Source organism: Medicago sativa, chromosome 2 (assembly GCF_051527215.1).
Source record: "Medicago sativa cultivar Bolivia chromosome 2, Bolivia_mono, whole genome shotgun sequence".
Lineage (NCBI taxonomy): Eukaryota > Viridiplantae > Streptophyta > Magnoliopsida > Fabales > Fabaceae > Medicago > Medicago sativa.
The window spans coordinates 43,698,847-43,720,102 of NC_140750.1; positions in this window are offsets into that span (position 1 = coordinate 43,698,847).

The following is a 21,256-nucleotide window of genomic DNA, read 5'->3' on the forward strand; positions in this document are numbered from 1 at the left end:
TTCGGCAAAATGAAATTATTTGAATGACCATTGTCCCAAAAAAGAGATTTTAGCCTATATGGTTAAAAGTTTGATAAATATTAATGTTGAATTTGTCCCTCGATGTTCTTTATTGCGTAACATAATATTTGAACAAATTTCGTTTTAAATTTGGTAAATTGAAAGTAATGAGATGACCCTTATCGCGAAAACGAGATTTTAGCATATATTGTTACATGTTTCTTAAATATGAAGGTTGAACATGTCCCTCGATGTCCCTTGATGCGAAACATGATATGTGAACCTATTTGGTTTGAAATTCGATAAAATGAAAGTATTGAAATGACCCTTGTCGCAAAAATGAAATTTTAGCCTATGTGGTTAGAAGTTTGATAAACAGTGAACTTATGCCTCGATGTCCCTTGATGCGAAACATGATATGTGAACCTATTTGGTTTTATATTCGGAAAAATGAAAGTATTCGAATGACTTTGTCGCGAAAATGAGATTTTAGCCTATATGGTTAGACGTTTGATAAAGGTTGAACTTGTCCCTCGATCTCCCTTGATACGAAACATGATATGTGAACCTATTTGGTTTTGTATTCGGCAAAATGAAAATATTTGAATGACCATTGTCCCAAAAATGAGATTTTAGCCTATATGGTTAAAAGTTTGATAAATATTAATGTTGAATTTGTCCCTCGATGTCCTTTATTGCGTAACATAATATTTGAACCAATTTCGTTTTAAATTTGGTAAATTGAAAGTAATGAGATGACCCTTATCGCGAAAACGAGATTTTAGCTTATATTGTTACATGTTTGTTAAATATGAAGGTTGAACATGTCCCTCGATGTCCCTTGATGCGAAACATAATATGTGAACCAATTTGGTTTGAAATTCGATAAAATGAAGGTATTGAAATGACCCTTGTCGCAAAAATGAAATTTTAGCCTATGTGGTTAGAAGTTTGATAAACAGTGAACTTGTCCCTCGATGTCCCTTGATGCGAAACATGATATGTGAACCTATTTGGTTTTATATTCAGAAAAATGAAAGTATTGGAATGACTTTGTCGCGAAAATGAGATTTTAGCCTATATGGTTAGAAGTTTGATAAAGGTTGAACTTGTCCCTCGATCTCCCTTGATACGAAACATGATATGTGAACCTATTTGGTATTGTATTCGGCAAAATGAAATTATTTGAATGGCTATTGTCCCAAAAAAGAGATTTTAGCCTATATGGTTAAAAGTTTGATAAATATTAATGTTGAATTTGTCCCTCGATGTTCTTTATTGCGTAACATAATATTTGAACAAATTTCGTTTTAAATTTGGTAAATTGAAAGTAATGACATGACCCTTCTCGCGAAAACGAGATTTTAGCATATATTGTTACATGTTTCTTTAATATGAAGGTTGAACATATCCCTCGATGTCCCTTGATGCGAAACATGATATGTGAACCTATTTGGTTTGAAATTCGATAAAATGAAAGTATTGAAATGACCTTTGTCGTGAAAATGAAATTTTGGCCTATGTGGTTAGAAGTTTGATAAACAGTGAACTTGTCCCTCGATGTCCCTTGATGCGAAACATGATATGTGAACCTATTTGGTTTTATATTCAGAAAAATGAAAGTATTGGAATGACTTTGTCGCGAAAATGAGATTTTAGCCTATATGGTTAGAAGTTTGATAAAGGTTGAACTTGTCCCTCGATCTCCCTTGATACGAAACATGATATGTGAACCTATTTGGTATTGTATTCGGCAAAATGAAATTATTTGAATGACTATTGTCCCAAAAAAGAGATTTTAGCCTATATGGTTAAAAGTTTGATAAATATTAATGTTGAATTTGTCCCTCGATGTTCTTTATTGCGTAACATAATATTTGAACAAATTTCGTTTTAAATTTGGTAAATTGAAAGTAATGACATGACCCTTCTCGCGAAAACGAGATTTTAGCATATATTGTTACATGTTTCTTTAATATGAAGGTTGAACATATCCCTCGATGTCCCTTGATGCGAAACATGATATGTGAACCTATTTGGTTTGAAATTCGATAAAATGAAAGTATTGAAATGACCTTTGTCGTGAAAATGAAATTTTGGCCTATGTGGTTAGAAGTTTGATAAACAGTGAACTTGTCCCTCGATGTCCCTTGATGCGAAACATGATATGTGAACCTATTTGGTTTTATATTCGAAAAAATGAAAGTATTGGAATGACTTTGTCGCGAAAATGAGATTTTAGCCTATATGGTTAGAAGTTTGATAAAGGTTGAACTTGTCCCTCGATCTCCCTTGATACGAAACATGATATGTGAACCTATTTGGTATTGTATTCGGCAAAATGAAATTATTTGAATGACCATTGTCCCAAAAAAGAGATTTTAGCCTATATGGTTAAAAGTTTGATAAATATTAATGTTGAATTTGTCCCTCGATGTTCTTTATTGCGTAACATAATATTTGAACAAATTTCGTTTTAAATTTGGTAAATTGAAAGTAATGAGATGACCCTTATCGCGAAAACGAGATTTTAGCATATATTGTTACATGTTTCTTAAATATGAAGGTTGAACATGTCCCTCGATGTCCCTTGATGCGAAACATGATATGTGAACCTATTTGGTTTGAAATTCGATAAAATGAAAGTATTGAAATGACCCTTGTCGCAAAAATGAAATTTTAGCCTATGTGGTTAGAAGTTTGATAAACAGTGAACTTATGCCTCGATGTCCCTTGATGCGAAACATGATATGTGAACCTATTTGGTTTTATATTCGGAAAAATGAAAGTATTCGAATGACTTTGTCGCGAAAATGAGATTTTAGCCTATATGGTTAGACGTTTGATAAAGGTTGAACTTGTCCCTCGATCTCCCTTGATACGAAACATGATATGTGAACCTATTTGGTTTTGTATTCGGCAAAATGAAAATATTTGAATGACCATTGTCCCAAAAATGAGATTTTAGCCTATATGGTTAAAAGTTTGATAAATATTAATGTTGAATTTGTCCCTCGATGTCCTTTATTGCGTAACATAATATTTGAACCAATTTCGTTTTAAATTTGGTAAATTGAAAGTAATGAGATGACCCTTATCGCGAAAACGAGATTTTAGCTTATATTGTTACATGTTTGTTAAATATGAAGGTTGAACATGTCCCTCGATGTCCCTTGATGCGAAACATAATATGTGAACCAATTTGGTTTGAAATTCGATAAAATGAAGGTATTGAAATGACCCTTGTCGCAAAAATGAAATTTTAGCCTATGTGGTTAGAAGTTTGATAAACAGTGAACTTGTCCCTCGATGTCCCTTGATGCGAAACATGATATGTGAACCTATTTGGTTTTATATTCAGAAAAATGAAAGTATTGGAATGACTTTGTCGCGAAAATGAGATTTTAGCCTATATGGTTAGAAGTTTGATAAAGGTTGAACTTGTCCCTCGATCTCCCTTGATACGAAACATGATATGTGAACCTATTTGGTATTGTATTCGGCAAAATGAAATTATTTGAATGGCTATTGTCCCAAAAAAGAGATTTTAGCCTATATGGTTAAAAGTTTGATAAATATTAATGTTGAATTTGTCCCTCGATGTTCTTTATTGCGTAACATAATATTTGAACAAATTTCGTTTTAAATTTGGTAAATTGAAAGTAATGACATGACCCTTCTCGCGAAAACGAGATTTTAGCATATATTGTTACATGTTTCTTTAATATGAAGGTTGAACATATCCCTCGATGTCCCTTGATGCGAAACATGATATGTGAACCTATTTGGTTTGAAATTCGATAAAATGAAAGTATTGAAATGACCTTTGTCGTGAAAATGAAATTTTGGCCTATGTGGTTAGAAGTTTGATAAACAGTGAACTTGTCCCTCGATGTCCCTTGATGCGAAACATGATATGTGAACCTATTTGGTTTTATATTCGAAAAAATGAAAGTATTGGAATGACTTTGTCGCGAAAATGAGATTTTAGCCTATATGGTTAGAAGTTTGATAAAGGTTGAACTTGTCCCTCGATCTCCCTTGATACGAAACATGATATGTGAACCTATTTGGTATTGTATTCGGCAAAATGAAATTATTTGAATGACCATTGTCCCAAAAAAGAGATTTTAGCCTATATGGTTAAAAGTTTGATAAATATTAATGTTGAATTTGTCCCTCGATGTTCTTTATTGCGTAACATAATATTTGAACAAATTTCGTTTTAAATTTGGTAAATTGAAAGTAATGAGATGACCCTTATCGCGAAAACGAGATTTTAGCATATATTGTTACATGTTTCTTAAATATGAAGGTTGAACATGTCCCTCGATGTCCCTTGATGCGAAACATGATATGTGAACCTATTTGGTTTGAAATTCGATAAAATGAAAGTATTGAAATGACCCTTGTCGCAAAAATGAAATTTTAGCCTATGTGGTTAGAAGTTTGATAAACAGTGAACTTATGCCTCGATGTCCCTTGATGCGAAACATGATATGTGAACCTATTTGGTTTTATATTCGGAAAAATGAAAGTATTCGAATGACTTTGTCGCGAAAATGAGATTTTAGCCTATATGGTTAGACGTTTGATAAAGGTTGAACTTGTCCCTCGATCTCCCTTGATACGAAACATGATATGTGAACCTATTTGGTTTTGTATTCGGCAAAATGAAAATATTTGAATGACCATTGTCCCAAAAATGAGATTTTAGCCTATATGGTTAAAAGTTTGATAAATATTAATGTTGAATTTGTCCCTCGATGTCCTTTATTGCGTAACATAATATTTGAACCAATTTCGTTTTAAATTTGGTAAATTGAAAGTAATGAGATGACCCTTATCGCGAAAACGAGATTTTAGCTTATATTGTTACATGTTTGTTAAATATGAAGGTTGAACATGTCCCTCGATGTCCCTTGATGCGAAACATAATATGTGAACCAATTTGGTTTGAAATTCGATAAAATGAAGGTATTGAAATGACCCTTGTCGCAAAAATGAAATTTTAGCCTATGTGGTTAGAAGTTTGATAAACAGTGAACTTGTCCCTCGATGTCCCTTGATGCGAAACATGATATGTGAACCTATTTGGTTTTATATTCAGAAAAATGAAAGTATTGGAATGACTTTGTCGCGAAAATGAGATTTTAGCCTATATGGTTAGAAGTTTGATAAAGGTTGAACTTGTCCCTCGATCTCCCTTGATACGAAACATGATATGTGAACCTATTTGGTATTGTATTCGGCAAAATGAAATTATTTGAATGACTATTGTCCCAAAAAAGAGATTTTAGCCTATATGGTTAAAAGTTTGATAAATATTAATGTTGAATTTGTCCCTCGATGTTCTTTATTGCGTAACATAATATTTGAACAAATTTCGTTTTAAATTTGGTAAATTGAAAGTAATGACATGACCCTTCTCGCGAAAACGAGATTTTAGCATATATTGTTACATGTTTCTTTAATATGAAGGTTGAACATATCCCTCGATGTCCCTTGATGCGAAACATGATATGTGAACCTATTTGGTTTGAAATTCGATAAAATGAAAGTATTGAAATGACCTTTGTCGTGAAAATGAAATTTTGGCCTATGTGGTTAGAAGTTTGATAAACAGTGAACTTGTCCCTCGATGTCCCTTGATGCGAAACATGATATGTGAACCTATTTGGTTTTATATTCGAAAAAATGAAAGTATTGGAATGACTTTGTCGCGAAAATGAGATTTTAGCCTATATGGTTAGAAGTTTGATAAAGGTTGAACTTGTCCCTCGATCTCCCTTGATACGAAACATGATATGTGAACCTATTTGGTATTGTATTCGGCAAAATGAAATTATTTGAATGACCATTGTCCCAAAAAAGAGATTTTAGCCTATATGGTTAAAAGTTTGATAAATATTAATGTTGAATTTGTCCCTCGATGTTCTTTATTGCGTAACATAATATTTGAACAAATTTCGTTTTAAATTTGGTAAATTGAAAGTAATGAGATGACCCTTATCGCGAAAACGAGATTTTAGCATATATTGTTACATGTTTCTTAAATATGAAGGTTGAACATGTCCCTCGATGTCCCTTGATGCGAAACATGATATGTGAACCTATTTGGTTTGAAATTCGATAAAATGAAAGTATTGAAATGACCCTTGTCGCAAAAATGAAATTTTAGCCTATGTGGTTAGAAGTTTGATAAACAGTGAACTTATGCCTCGATGTCCCTTGATGCGAAACATGATATGTGAACCTATTTGGTTTTATATTCGGAAAAATGAAAGTATTCGAATGACTTTGTCGCGAAAATGAGATTTTAGCCTATATGGTTAGACGTTTGATAAAGGTTGAACTTGTCCCTCGATCTCCCTTGATACGAAACATGATATGTGAACCTATTTGGTTTTGTATTCGGCAAAATGAAAATATTTGAATGACCATTGTCCCAAAAATGAGATTTTAGCCTATATGGTTAAAAGTTTGATAAATATTAATGTTGAATTTGTCCCTCGATGTCCTTTATTGCGTAACATAATATTTGAACCAATTTCGTTTTAAATTTGGTAAATTGAAAGTAATGAGATGACCCTTATCGCGAAAACGAGATTTTAGCTTATATTGTTACATGTTTGTTAAATATGAAGGTTGAACATGTCCCTCGATGTCCCTTGATGCGAAACATAATATGTGAACCAATTTGGTTTGAAATTCGATAAAATGAAGGTATTGAAATGACCCTTGTCGCAAAAATGAAATTTTAGCCTATGTGGTTAGAAGTTTGATAAACAGTGAACTTGTCCCTCGATGTCCCTTGATGCGAAACATGATATGTGAACCTATTTGGTTTTATATTCAGAAAAATGAAAGTATTGGAATGACTTTGTCGCGAAAATGAGATTTTAGCCTATATGGTTAGAAGTTTGATAAAGGTTGAACTTGTCCCTCGATCTCCCTTGATACGAAACATGATATGTGCACCTATTTGGTATTGTATTCGGCAAAATGAAATTATTTGAATGACTATTGTCCCAAAAAAGAGATTTTAGCCTATATGGTTAAAAGTTTGATAAATATTAATGTTGAATTTGTCCCTCGATGTTCTTTATTGCGTAACATAATATTTGAACAAATTTCGTTTTAAATTTGGTAAATTGAAAGTAATGAGATGACCCTTCTCGCGAAAACGAGATTTTAGCATATATTGTTACATGTTTCTTTAATATGAAGGTTGAACATATCCCTCGATGTCCCTTGATGCGAAACATGATATGTGAACCTATTTGGTTTGAAATTCGATAAAATGAAAGTATTGAAATGACCTTTGTCGTGAAAATGAAATTTTGGCCTATGTGGTTAGAAGTTTGATAAACAGTGAACTTGTCCCTCGATGTCCCTTGATGCGAAACATGATATGTGAACCTATTTGGTTTTATATTCGAAAAAATGAAAGTATTGGAATGACTTTGTCGCGAAAATGAGATTTTAGCCTATATGGTTAGAAGTTTGATAAAGGTTGAACTTGTCCCTCGATCTCCCTTGATACGAAACATGATATGTGAACCTATTTGGTATTGTATTCGGCAAAATGAAATTATTTGAATGACCATTGTCCCAAAAAAGAGATTTTAGCCTATATGGTTAAAAGTTTGATAAATATTAATGTTGAATTTGTCCCTCGATGTTCTTTATTGCGTAACATAATATTTGAACAAATTTCGTTTTAAATTTGGTAAATTGAAAGTAATGAGATGACCCTTATCGCGAAAACGAGATTTTAGCATATATTGTTACATGTTTCTTAAATATGAAGGTTGAACATGTCCCTCGATGTCCCTTGATGCGAAACATGATATGTGAACCTATTTGGTTTGAAATTCGATAAAATGAAAGTATTGAAATGACCCTTGTCGCAAAAATGAAATTTTAGCCTATGTGGTTAGAAGTTTGATAAACAGTTGATGTGATCCTAAAATTATCTCTCTTGAAAAGAATAATAAAGTCATTGTGGAATAAAAGAACCAAATTAATTTTGGGTTCTAAGTTTTATTTTCGCAGGTCATGATATGTCAGTCTTGTTTTGGCTATATCTGGAGCTCTGGATGTCCGTTTGAGGTGATCTTTAATGCGTTGGAAAGCTTAGAATATTCTCTACATTTCGTCTGTTGGACTCAAGAGCAAATTCGGAATATTTCTTGGTGTAAAATGAGCATGAATTAGATGACGTGATTTTGATGAATGGGCTGATGTAAGAGAAGAAACAACACATTAAAGAAGCAAATGAATGTATAACATCTCCATGCATTGATGCAGCCACCCCCACCTTAAAGTCATTTTGTAACCTTTTATTTGCATTAATCAGCCACCAAAACATTATTGTAATTTGTGGCTGCATTTCCTTTCATTTTCTAAGAGTTTTAGAGTCAAAATCATCATGTAATAAGCTCCTATAAATAGAGCACGAAAATGATATGTAAAGATAGAGAATTTGGAAAAAAAAAATATGGCTCATGAAATTCAAGCTTCAATTGAATATTTTGATAAAGTATGTAGAGGAAAAATTCTTGAGAATATCAAGAGAAGATCAAGTCCTTCTTCTGCTCTTAGAGAGTCACAAAGAAATAGGAGAGAGGAAATGATGGCAATAATTGATAGAGGAATGGCTGATATCTCTAAAATACTAGAGGAAAATCTCCTTCAAATCCAAAATCATTATATAGAGCCTAAAATAAATGTTGAAGAAAAAGAGAGTCTCATTATAAAGGAAACTCACGAAGAAAAATGTGAAAAGGAAAGAGAAGAGACAAAAGAAAGTGATGGAAAAGAAGTAGAGGAAAAAGGAGAAGAAAAGGAGAATTTTGAGTAAAAAAATACACTTTGTGTGTTGTGAGAGCTTTGTCTCTTTTTTTTGGTTCTGGATTGAACCAAGTTTATCGAGTCTTATCAATGGTTTCCTTACCGTTGTGGCGATTCTTCATAGCTTAGCATTCCTTCTTGGATTGGAAGTGAGTGTGACGCCTTCTTTCACCATTTCTTTCCCCAAATCCATATTTTTATTTTACTTTTTATCCCTATACGATTTCTGTCCTTTATCATTTGGTATTCAGAGCTAGGTTCCGTTGGGACTGATTTTTATTTTTCAATTTCAAAATCTTTTTCATTTGCATATTATCCTTGAAATTTCTTCATCTCAGTTTTTTTTTTGAAGTATTAAACAAAAAAAGATAGAAGGAGAAAAAATATTGCAAAGAGAAAGGGAAAGACAAAAAAGAAAGAAGGAAATGATGGAAAACATTGATAGAGGAATGGCTGATATCTCTAAAATATTAATGGAAAATCTCTTTCAAATCCAAAATAATTATAAGAAAGAGATAGAAGAAAAAGAAAGTCATGAGGAAGAAGTGAAAAGGAAGGAAAAAGAAGAAAAAAAAGAATGTGATGAAAAAAAAGTAGATGAAAAAAAAGAGAGAAAAGAAGGTGCTGAAGAAGTCGAGAGAAAAGAAGAGAAAAAGGAGAGTGAGAATGAAAATCAAGAAAAAAATAGTTTGAAGTTTTGGCCTACTATTACACTAGTACCTTCTTCTAAGTTGCTTTGTGTTGTTAATTGTTGGAATTCTTCTAATATTGTTCAATCTCCTAACATTTTTTCTTTATGTCATGAAGGAAACAAAGTCAATGAAGAAACTTTTTCTCAACAGGTGGAAGGAAATTATGAGATTTGGAACGATTATTATGTTCATAAATCAAAAGTTGATGAAAAGCAAACAAATTCTTCCAACAAAAGTGAAGAGCTCTCTAAAGTTAAAGTTACATGTGATGGATTCTGTAGATTTGTTTTTGACCCAGGAGGTATTCAAGCTAAAAATTCGAGGTCGAATTCTCTTGAAGAGGGAGAGTATGATGTGATCCTAAAATTATCTCTCTTGAAAAGAATAATAAAGTCATTGTGGAATAAAAGAACCAAATTAATTTTGGGTTCTAAGTTTTATTTTCGCAGGTCATGATATGTCAGTCTTGTTTTGGCTATATCTGGAGCTCTGGATGTCCGTTTGAGGTGATCTTTAATGCGTTGGAAAGCTTAGAATATTCTCTACATTTCGTCTGTTGGACTCAAGAGCAAATTCGGAATATTTCTTGGTGTAAAATGAGCATGAATTAGATGACGTGATTTTGATGAATGGGCTGATGTAAGAGAAGAAACAACACATTAAAGAAGCAAATGAATGTATAACATCTCCATGCATTGATGCAGCCACCCCCACCTTAAAGTCATTTTGTAACCTTTTATTTGCATTAATCAGCCACCAAAACATTATTGTAATTTGTGGCTGCATTTCCTTTCATTTTCTAAGAGTTTTAGAGTCAAAATCATCATGTAATAAGCTCCTATAAATAGAGCACGAAAATGATATGTAAAGATAGAGAATTTTGACAAAAAAGTCACTTTATGTGAATTTGGAAGCTTTGATTCTTTTTGGTTCTGGATTGAACCATGCATTGATCTTATCGAGAAACCACGTTTCTTGTGGCGATCCTCTACCAAATTACACATCTTCCTTGGATTGGGAATTTGTTTGGTTACCATTTCTGTCTATTTCCACCATTCTTCACTTTTTATTATCATATTTATCCAACATTCACAAAAATAAAAAACTAAAAATTCAACCTTTTTTTGTTCTTTATCAACAGTGAACTTATGCCTCGATGTCCCTTGATGTGAAACATGATATGTGAACCTATTTGGTTTTATATTCGGAAAAATGAAAGTATTCGAATGACTTTGTCGCGAAAATGAGATTTTAGCCTATATGGTTAGACGTTTGATAAAGGTTGAACTTGTCCCTCGATCTCCCTTGATACGAAACATGATATGTGAACCTATTTGGTTTTGTATTCGGCAAAATGAAAATATTTGAATGACCATTGTCCCAAAAATGAGATTTTAGCCTATATGGTTAAAAGTTTGATAAATATTAATGTTGAATTTGTCCCTCGATGTCCTTTATTGCGTAACATAATATTTGAACCAATTTCGTTTTAAATTTGGTAAATTGAAAGTAATGAGATGACCCTTATCGCGAAAACGAGATTTTAGCTTATATTGTTACATGTTTGTTAAATATGAAGGTTGAACATGTCCCTCGATGTCCCTTGATGCGAAACATAATATGTGAACCAATTTGGTTTGAAATTCGATAAAATGAAGGTATTGAAATGACCCTTGTCGCAAAAATGAAATTTTAGCCTATGTGGTTAGAAGTTTGATAAACAGTGAACTTGTCCCTCGATGTCCCTTGATGCGAAACATGATATGTGAACCTATTTGGTTTTATATTCAGAAAAATGAAAGTATTGGAATGACTTTGTCGCGAAAATGAGATTTTAGCCTATATGGTTAGAAGTTTGATAAAGGTTGAACTTGTCCCTCGATCTCCCTTGATACGAAACATGATATGTGAACCTATTTGGTATTGTATTCGGCAAAATGAAATTATTTGAATGACCATTGTCCCAAAAAAGAGATTTTAGCCTATATGGTTAAAAGTTTGATAAATATTAATGTTGAATTTGTCCCTCGATGTTCTTTATTGCGTAACATAATATTTGAACAAATTTCGTTTTAAATTTGGTAAATTGAAAGTAATGAGATGACCCTTATCGCGAAAACGAAATTTTAGCATATATTGTTACATGTTTCTTAAATATGAAGGTTGAACATGTCCCTCGTAGTCCCTTGATGCGAAACATGATATGTGAACCTATTTGGTTTGAAATTCGATAAAATGAAAGTATGGAAATGACCTTTGTCGTGAAAATGAAATTTTGGCCTATGTGGTTAGAAGTTTGATAAACAGTGAACTTGTCCCTCGATGTCCCTTGATGCGAAACATGATATGTGAACCTATTTGGTTTTATATTCAGAAAAATGAAAGTATTGGAATGACTTTGTCGCGAAAATGAGATTTTAGCCTATATGGTTAGAAGTTTGATAAAGGTTGAACTTGTTCCTCGATCTCCCTTGATACGAAACATGATATGTGAACCTATTTGGTATTGTATTCGGCAAAATGAAATTATTTGAATGACCATTGTCCCAAAAAAGAGATTTTAGCCTATATGGTTAAAAGTTTGATAAATATTAATGTTGAATTTGTCCCTCGATGTTCTTTATTGCGTAACATAATATTTGAACAAATTTCGTTTTAAATTTGGTAAATTGAAAGTAATGAGATGACCCTTATCGCGAAAACAAGATTTTAGCATATATTGTTACATGTTTCTTTAATATGAAGGTTGAACATGTCCCTCGATGTCCCTTGATGCGAAACATGATATGTGAACCTATTTGGTTTGAAATTCGATAAAATGAAAGTATTGAAATGACCTTTGTCGTGAAAATGAAATTTTGGCCTATGTGGTTAGAAGTTTGATAAACAGTGAACTTGTCCCTCGATGTCCCTTGATGCGAAACATGATATGTGAACCTATTTGGTTTTATATTCGAAAAAATGAAAGTATTGGAATGACTTTGTCGCGAAAATGAGATTTTAGCCTATATGGTTAGAAGTTTGATAAAGGTTGAACTTGTCCCTCGATCTCCCTTGATACGAAACATGATATGTGAACCTATTTGGTATTGTATTCGGCAAAATGAAATTATTTGAATGACCATTGTCCCAAAAAAGAGATTTTAGCCTATATGGTTAAAAGTTTGATAAATATTAATGTTGAATTTGTCCCTCGATGTTCTTTATTGCGTAACATAATATTTGAACAAATTTTGTTTTAAATTTGGTAAATTGAAAGTAATGAGATGACCCTTATCGCGAAAACGAGATTTTAGCATATATTGTTACATGTTTCTTAAATATGAAGGTTGAACATGTCCCTCGATGTCCCTTGATCCGAAACATGATATGTGAACCTATTTGGTTTGAAATTCGATAAAATGAAAGTATTGAAATGACCCTTGTCGCAAAAATGAAATTTTAGCCTATGTGGTTAGAAGTTTGATAAACAGTGAACTTATGCCTCGATGTCCCTTGATGCGAAACATGATATGTGAACCTATTTGGTTTTATATTCGGAAAAATGAAAGTATTCGATTGACTTTGTCGCGAAAATGAGATTTTAGCCTATATGGTTAGACGTTTGATAAAGGTTGAACTTGTCCCTCGATCTCCCTTGATACGAAACATGATATGTGAACCTATTTGGTTTTGTATTCGGCAAAATGAAAATATTTGAATGACCATTGTCCCAAAAATGAGATTTTAGCCTATATGGTTAAAAGTTTGATAAATATTAATGTTGAATTTGTCCCTCGATGTCCTTTATTGCGTAACATAATATTTGAACCAATTTCGTTTTAAATTTGGTAAATTGAAAGTAATGAGATGACCCTTATCGCGAAAACGAGATTTTAGCTTATATTGTTACATGTTTGTTAAATATGAAGGTTGAACATGTCCCTCGATGTCCCTTGATGCGAAACATAATATGTGAACCAATTTGGTTTGAAATTCGATAAAATGAAGGTATTGAAATGACCCTTGTCGCAAAAATGAAATTTTAGCCTATGTGGTTAGAAGTTTGATAAACAGTGAACTTGTCCCTCGATGTCCCTTGATGCGAAACATGATATGTGAACCTATTTGGTTTTATATTCAGAAAAATGAAAGTATTGGAATGACTTTGTCGCGAAAATGAGATTTTAGCCTATATGGTTAGAAGTTTGATAAAGGTTGAACTTGTCCCTCGATCTCCCTTGATACGAAACATGATATGTGAACCTATTTGGTATTGTATTCGGCAAAATGAAATTATTTGAATGACCATTGTCCCAAAAAAGAGATTTTAGCCTATATGGTTAAAAGTTTGATAAATATTAATGTTGAATTTGTCCCTCGATGTTCTTTATTGCGTAACATAATATTTGAACAAATTTCGTTTTAAATTTGGTAAATTGAAAGTAATGAGATGACCCTTATCGCGAAAACGAGATTTTAGCATATATTGTTACATGTTTCTTTAATATGAAGGTTGAACATGTCCCTCGATGTCCCTTGATGCGAAACATGATATGTGAACCTATTTGGTTTGAAATTCGATAAAATGAAAGTATTGAAATGACCTTTGTCGTGAAAATGAAATTTTGGCCTATGTGGTTAGAAGTTTGATAAACAGTGAACTTGTCCCTCGATGTCCCTTGATGCGAAACATGATATGTGAACCTATTTGGTTTTATATTCGAAAAAATGAAAGTATTGGAATGACTTTGTCGCGAAAATGAGATTTTAGCCTATATGGTTAGAAGTTTGATAAAGGTTGAACTTGTCCCTCGATCTCCCTTGATACGAAACATGATATGTGAACCTATTTGGTATTGTATTCGGCAAAATGAAATTATTTGAATGACCATTGTCCCAAAAAAGAGATTTTAGCCTATATGGTTAAAAGTTTGATAAATATTAATGTTGAATTTGTCCCTCGATGTTCTTTATTGCGTAACATAATATTTGAACAAATTTCGTTTTAAATTTGGTAAATTGAAAGTAATGAGATGACCCTTATCGCGAAAACGAGATTTTAGCATATATTGTTACATGTTTCTTAAATATGAAGGTTGAACATGTCCCTCGATGTCCCTTGATCCGAAACATGATATGTGAACCTATTTGGTTTGAAATTCGATAAAATGAAAGTATTGAAATGACCCTTGTCGCAAAAATGAAATTTTAGCCTATGTGGTTAGAAGTTTGATAAACAGTGAACTTATGCCTCGATGTCCCTTGATGCGAAACATGATATGTGAACCTATTTGGTTTTATATTCGGAAAAATGAAAGTATTCGAATGACTTTGTCGCGAAAATGAGATTTTAGCCTATATGGTTAGACGTTTGATAAAGGTTGAACTTGTCCCTCGATCTCCCTTGATACGAAACATGATATGTGAACCTATTTGGTTTTGTATTCGGCAAAATGAAAATATTTGAATGACCATTGTCCCAAAAATGAGATTTTAGCCTATATGGTTAAAAGTTTGATAAATATTAATGTTGAATTTGTCCCTCGATGTCCTTTATTGCGTAACATAATATTTGAACCAATTTCGTTTTAAATTTGGTAAATTGAAAGTAATGAGATGACCCTTATCGCGAAAACGAGATTTTAGCTTATATTGTTACATGTTTGTTAAATATGAAGGTTGAACATGTCCCTCGATGTCCCTTGATGCGAAACATAATATGTGAACCAATTTGGTTTGAAATTCGATAAAATGAAGGTATTGAAATGACCCTTGTCGCAAAAATGAAATTTTAGCCTATGTGGTTAGAAGTTTGATAAACAGTGAACTTGTCCCTCGATGTCCCTTGATGCGAAACATGATATGTGAACCTATTTGGTTTTATATTCAGAAAAATGAAAGTATTGGAATGACTTTGTCGCGAAAATGAGATTTTAGCCTATATGGTTAGAAGTTTGATAAAGGTTGAACTTGTCCCTCGATCTCCCTTGATACGAAACATGATATGTGAACCTATTTGGTATTGTATTCGGCAAAATGAAATTATTTGAATGACCATTGTCCCAAAAAAGAGATTTTAGCCTATATGGTTAAAAGTTTGATAAATATTAATGTTGAATTTGTCCCTCGATGTTCTTTATTGCGTAACATAATATTTGAACAAATTTCGTTTTAAATTTGGTAAATTGAAAGTAATGAGATGACCCTTATCGCAAAAACGAGATTTTAGCATATATTGTTACATGTTTCTTAAATATGAAGGTTGAACATGTCCCTCGTAGTCCCTTGATGCGAAACATGATATGTGAACCTATTTGGTTTGAAATTCGATAAAATGAAAGTATGGAAATGACCTTTGTCGTGAAAATGAAATTTTGGCCTATGTGGTTAGAAGTTTGATAAACAGTGAACTTGTCCCTCGATGTCCCTTGATGCGAAACATGATATGTGAACCTATTTGGTTTTATATTCAGAAAAATGAAAGTATTGGAATGACTTTGTCGCGAAAATGAGATTTTAGCCTATATGGTTAGAAGTTTGATAAAGGTTGAACTTGTCCCTCGATCTCCCTTGATACGAAACATGATATGTGAACCTATTTGGTATTGTATTCGGCAAAATGAAATTATTTGAATGACCATTGTCCCAAAAAAGAGATTTTAGCCTATATGGTTAAAAGTTTGATAAATATTAATGTTGAATTTGTCCCTCGATGTTCTTTATTGCGTAACATAATATTTGAACAAATTTCGTTTTAAATTTGGTAAATTGAAAGTAATGAGATGACCCTTATCGCGAAAACGAGATTTTAGCATATATTGTTACATGTTTCTTTAATATGAAGGTTGAACATGTCCCTCGATGTCCCTTGATGCGAAACATGATATGTGAACCTATTTGGTTTGAAATTCGATAAAATGAAAGTATTGAAATGACCTTTGTCGTGAAAATGAAATTTTGGCCTATGTGGTTAGAAGTTTGATAAACAGTGAACTTGTCCCTCGATGTCCCTTGATGCGAAACATGATATGTGAACCTATTTGGTTTTATATACGAAAAAATGAAAGTATTGGAATGACTTTGTCGCGAAAATGAGATTTTAGCCTATATGGTTAGAAGTTTGATAAAGGTTGAACTTGTCCCTCGATCTCCCTTGATACGAAACATGATATGTGAACCTATTTGGTATTGTATTCGGCAAAATGAAATTATTTGAATGACCATTGTCCCAAAAAAGAGATTTTAGCCTATATGGTTAAAAGTTTGATAAATATTAATGTTGAATTTGTCCCTCGATGTTCTTTATTGCGTAACATAATATTTGAACAAATTTCGTTTTAAATTTGGTAAATTGAAAGTAATGAGATGACCCTTATCGCGAAAACGAGATTTTAGCATATATTGTTACATGTTTCTTAAATATGAAGGTTGAACATGTCCCTCGATGTCCCTTGATCCGAAACATGATATGTGAACCTATTTGGTTTGAAATTCGATAAAATGAAAGTATTGAAATGACCCTTGTCGCAAAAATGAAATTTTAGCCTATGTGGTTAGAAGTTTGATAAACAGTGAACTTATGCCTCGATGTCCCTTGATGCGAAACATGATATGTGAACCTATTTGGTTTTATATTCGGAAAAATGAAAGTATTCGAATGACTTTGTCGCGAAAATGAGATTTTAGCCTATATGGTTAGACGTTTGATAAAGGTTGAACTTGTCCCTCGATCTCCCTTGATACGAAACATGATATGTGAACCTATTTGGTTTTGTATTCGGCAAAATGAAAATATTTGAATGACCATTGTCCCAAAAATGAGATTTTAGCCTATATGGTTAAAAGTTTGATAAATATTAATGTTGAATTTGTCCCTCGATGTCCTTTATTGCGTAACATAATATTTGAACCAATTTCGTTTTAAATTTGGTAAATTGAAAGTAATGAGATGACCCTTATCGCGAAAACGAGATTTTAGCTTATATTGTTACATGTTTGTTAAATATGAAGGTTGAACATGTCCCTCGATGTCCCTTGATGCGAAACATAATATGTGAACCAATTTGGTTTGAAATTCGATAAAATGAAGGTATTGAAATGACCCTTGTCGCAAAAATGAAATTTTAGCCTATGTGGTTAGAAGTTTGATAAACAGTGAACTTGTCCCTCGATGTCCCTTGATGCGAAACATGATATGTGAACCTATTTGGTTTTATATTCAGAAAAATGAAAGTATTGGAATGACTTTGTCGCGAAAATGAGATTTTAGCCTATATGGTTAGAAGTTTGATAAAGGTTGAACTTGTCCCTCGATCTCCCTTGATACGAAACATGATATGTGAACCTATTTGGTATTGTATTCGGCAAAATGAAATTATTTGAATGACCATTGTCCCAAAAAAGAGATTTTAGCCTATATGGTTAAAAGTTTGATAAATATTAATGTTGAATTTGTCCCTCGATGTTCTTTATTGCGTAACATAATATTTGAACAAATTTCGTTTTAAATTTGGTAAATTGAAAGTAATGAGATGACCCTTATCGCAAAAACGAGATTTTAGCATATATTGTTACATGTTTCTTAAATATGAAGGTTGAACATGTCCCTCGTAGTCCCTTGATGCGAAACATGATATGTGAACCTATTTGGTTTGAAATTCGATAAAATGAAAGTATGGAAATGACCTTTGTCGTGAAAATGAAATTTTGGCCTATGTGGTTAGAAGTTTGATAAACAGTGAACTTGTCCCTCGATGTCCCTTGATGCGAAACATGATATGTGAACCTATTTGGTTTTATATTCAGAAAAATGAAAGTATTGGAATGACTTTGTCGCGAAAATGAGATTTTAGCCTATATGGTTAGAAGTTTGATAAAGGTTGAACTTGTCCCTCGATCTCCCTTGATACGAAACATGATATGTGAACCTATTTGGTATTGTATTCGGCAAAATGAAATTATTTGAATGACCATTGTCCCAAAAAAGAGATTTTAGCCTATATGGTTAAAAGTTTGATAAATATTAATGTTGAATTTGTCCCTCGATGTTCTTTATTGCGTAACATAATATTTGAACAAATTTCGTTTTAAATTTGGTAAATTGAAAGTAATGAGATGACCCTTATCGCGAAAACGAGATTTTAGCATATATTGTTACATGTTTCTTTAATATGAAGGTTGAACATGTCCCTCGATGTCCCTTGATGCGAAACATGATATGTGAACCTATTTGGTTTGAAATTCGATAAAATGAAAGTATTGAAATGACCTTTGTCGTGAAAATGAAATTTTGGCCTATGTGGTTAGAAGTTTGATAAACAGTGAACTTGTCCCTCGATGTCCCTTGATGCGAAACATGATATGTGAACCTATTTGGTTTTATATACGAAAAAATGAAAGTATTGGAATGACTTTGTCGCGAAAATGAGATTTTAGCCTATATGGTTAGAAGTTTGATAAAGGTTGAACTTGTCCCTCGATCTCCCTTGATACGAAACATGATATGTGAACCTATTTGGTATTGTATTCGGCAAAATGAAATTATTTGAATGACCATTGTCCCAAAAAAGAGATTTTAGCCTATATGGTTAAAAGTTTGATAAATATTAATGTTGAATTTGTCCCTCGATGTTCTTTATTGCGTAACATAATATTTGAACAAATTTCGTTTTAAATTTGGTAAATTGAAAGTAATGAGATGACCCTTATCGCGAAAACGAGATTTTAGCATATATTGTTACATGTTTCTTAAATATGAAGGTTGAACATGTCCCTCGATGTCCCTTGATCCGAAACATGATATGTGAACCTATTTGGTTTGAAATTCGATAAAATGAAAGTATTGAAATGACCCTTGTCGCAAAAATGAAATTTTAGCCTATGTGGTTAGAAGTTTGATAAACAGTGAACTTATGCCTCGATGTCCCTTGATGCGAAACATGATATGTGAACCTATTTGGTTTTATATTCGGAAAAATGAAAGTATTCGAATGACTTTGTCGCGAAAATGAGATTTTAGCCTATATGGTTAGACGTTTGATAAAGGTTGAACTTGTCCCTCGATCTCCCTTGATACGAAACATGATATGTGAACCTATTTGGTTTTGTATTCGGCAAAATGAAAATATTTGAATGACCATTGTCCCAAAAATGAGATTTTAGGCTATATGGTTAAAAGTTTGATAAATATTAATGTTGAATTTGTCCCTCGATGTCCTTTATTGCGTAACATAATATTTGAACCAATTTCGTTTTAAATTTGGTAAATTGAAAGTAATGAGATGACCCTTATCGCGAAAACGAGATTTTAGCTTATATTGTTACATGTTTGTTAAATATGAAGGTTGAACATGTCCCTCGATGTCCCTTGATGCGAAACATAATATGTGAACCAATTTGGTTTGAAATTCGATAAAATGAAGGTATTGAAATGACCCTTGTCGCAAAAATGAAATTTTAGCCTATGTGGTTAGAAGTTTGATAAACAGTGAACTTGTCCCTCGATGTCCCTTGATGCGAAACATGATATGTGAACCTATTTGGTTTTATATTCAGAAAAATGAAAGTATTGGAATGACTTTGTCGCGAAAATGAGATTTTAGCCTATATGGTTAGAAGTTTGATAAAGGTTGAACTTGTCCCTCGATCTCCCTTGATACGAAACATGATATGTGAACCTATTTGGTATTGTATTCGGCAAAATGAAATTATTTGAATGACCATTGTCCCAAAAAAGAGATTTTAGCCTATATGGTTAAAAGTTTGATAAATATTAATGTTGAATTTGTCCCTCGATGTTCTTTATTGCGTAACATAATATTTGAACAAATTTCGTTTTAAATTTGGTAAATTGAAAGTAATGAGATGACCCTTATCGCAAAAACGAGATTTTAGCATATATTGTTACATGTTTCTTAAATATGAAGGTTGAACATGTCCCTCGTAGTCCCTTGATGCGAAACATGATATGTGAACCTATTTGGATTGAAATTCGATAAAATGAAAGTATGGAAATGACCTTTGTCGTGAAAATGAAATTTTGGCCTATGTGGTTAGAAGTTTGATAAACAGTGAACTTGTCCCTCGATGTCCCTTGATGCGAAACATGATATGTGAACCTATTTGGTTTTATATTCAGAAAAATGAAAGTATTGGAATGACTTTGTCGCGAAAATGAGATTTTAGCCTATATGGTTAGAAGTTTGATAAAGGTTGAACTTGTCCCTCGATCTCCCTTGATACGAAACATGATATGTGAACCTATTTGGTATTGTATTCGGCAAAATGAAATTATTTGAATGACCATTGTCCCAAAAAAGAGATTTTAGCCTATATGGTTAAAAGTTTGATAAATATTAATGTTGAATTTGTCCCTCGATGTTCTTTATTGCGTAACATAATATTTGAACAAATTTCGTTTTAAATTTGGTAAATTGAAAGTAATGAGATGACCCTTATCGCGAAAACGAGATTTTAGCATATATTGTTACATGTTTCTTTAATATGAAGGTTGAACATGTCCCTCGATGTCCCTTGATGCGAAACATGATATGTGAACCTATTTGGTTTGAAATTCGATAAAATGAAAGTATTGAAATGACCTTTGTCGTGAAAATGAAATTTTGGCCTATGTGGTTAGAAGTTTGATAAACAGTGAACTTGTCCCTCGATGTCCCTTGATGCGAAACATGATATGTGAACCTATTTGGTTTTATATACGAAAAAAT